Below are 1428 nucleotides of genomic sequence, written 5' to 3' on the forward strand. Positions count from 1 at the left end.
TCAAGATTTTATAAAAATTTCTAACTATAATAATATAATAATATTACACATCCTCAACTTAAAAAAAAAAATCAAATCACAGTTATTATTAGAATCACATCAAAGTTTGTACTCAAATTGTCTTATGCTCAGTCAACGAGTCATTAATTAAAATCGAATAGTTGTTTTTGAACGCTCATCGATGTGTTGCAATTTGTACAGTTTTGGTTTACTTATCGAAATTTTCTCTTAATTTCTAACGAAACCGAAATCAAATCGAAACTCTGATTTTTTACCGAAACTGATCGAATCCGAAATTGAAATTGAAATGTCATTAAATCTCGGGCATGGCTGCTCTCAGGCTTCTCTGCTTTAGTACAAAATGCTTGAACTGATTGATCAATACGGTACCATAAAAGATAGGAGTATACTCATGCGCGTGACAGCTTTAGACAATTGATCAATACGGTACCAGGATATAAAGATAAAGATATACTCATGCGCATAACAGCTTCAGATAACCAATCAGAAGTGCACCCTGATTATACGTCATCATTAAGCAGCAAATTTGAAGTTTATATACCCGATACTGTGACATACAGCTTGAATTATAGTATCTTCAATAAGATTCATTTTTCAATATGATTTCTCATCGCTAAATTCAAATAACTTACACTAAAAACGTATAATTTCAAAGAGTAATTTATTTATACTATTTTGTAAAAAAGTAATCATTGCATATATGTATTGATATTAACGATATTATTCAAACTAGTTTTATATTCTCGTCACGGACGCAAAAATTATGAAAAAATTTGTATAATGTAAGATGATTTTATATTTTTAATAACAATTAATACTTTTTATAAAAAACATTCATAACATTTACTTGGACAAATACGAGGTTATCTGAAAACTTTCTTTGTATTTTCTTCACAAAATAAAGAAAATACATATATAAAACGGTTGTTTAAAATTCTTATCTAATTTATTAGCTCAGTTAACAAATACCAGTATATAATTCCGTTTTACATACAATACATTGTATGATCTTCTTTCTTCGAACATTTATATTTTGTTGCCACAAAAATATGAGCATAATTAGAGATTCTCTAAACGCTTCTCTGAACGCAAGGTTCACTTATCCAGACGACTCATAACGGAGACGAAACGAACGACATTTATTTGCAGTAGTCGCGATCGACGACTAAAATTTTCTTAGTGGTCTATTTGAGTCTTTGACGGTCTGTTTGAATCTTTTATTATTTGAAATTAACATTCTCTATACATACGTATAATTTTTAGTGAGGGCAACTGGGCATGTGTAATTGTATTTGAAATTAGTACTTTTAACATACGTTCTTTGTGCTAAATAATAAACGACATATATATTTTCAATTTTTATAACGCAAAAACGGTATTTAAAAATTTGTTCAAAAACTAAGAAAT

The 1428-nt window shown here is 28.5% G+C and overlaps 1 protein-coding gene across 2 annotated transcripts in view; it reads left to right on the forward strand.

Annotated features, from left to right (window-relative positions):
* Positions 1 to 1428, forward strand: part of LOC108754024 (alkaline phosphatase, tissue-nonspecific isozyme) — a 9964-nt gene that overhangs the window by 2050 nt on the left and 6486 nt on the right. The window lies entirely within an intron of this gene.

Source organism: Trachymyrmex septentrionalis, unplaced genomic scaffold (genome assembly GCF_001594115.1).
Source record: "Trachymyrmex septentrionalis isolate Tsep2-gDNA-1 unplaced genomic scaffold, Tsep1.0 scaffold74, whole genome shotgun sequence".
NCBI lineage: Eukaryota > Metazoa > Arthropoda > Insecta > Hymenoptera > Formicidae > Trachymyrmex > Trachymyrmex septentrionalis.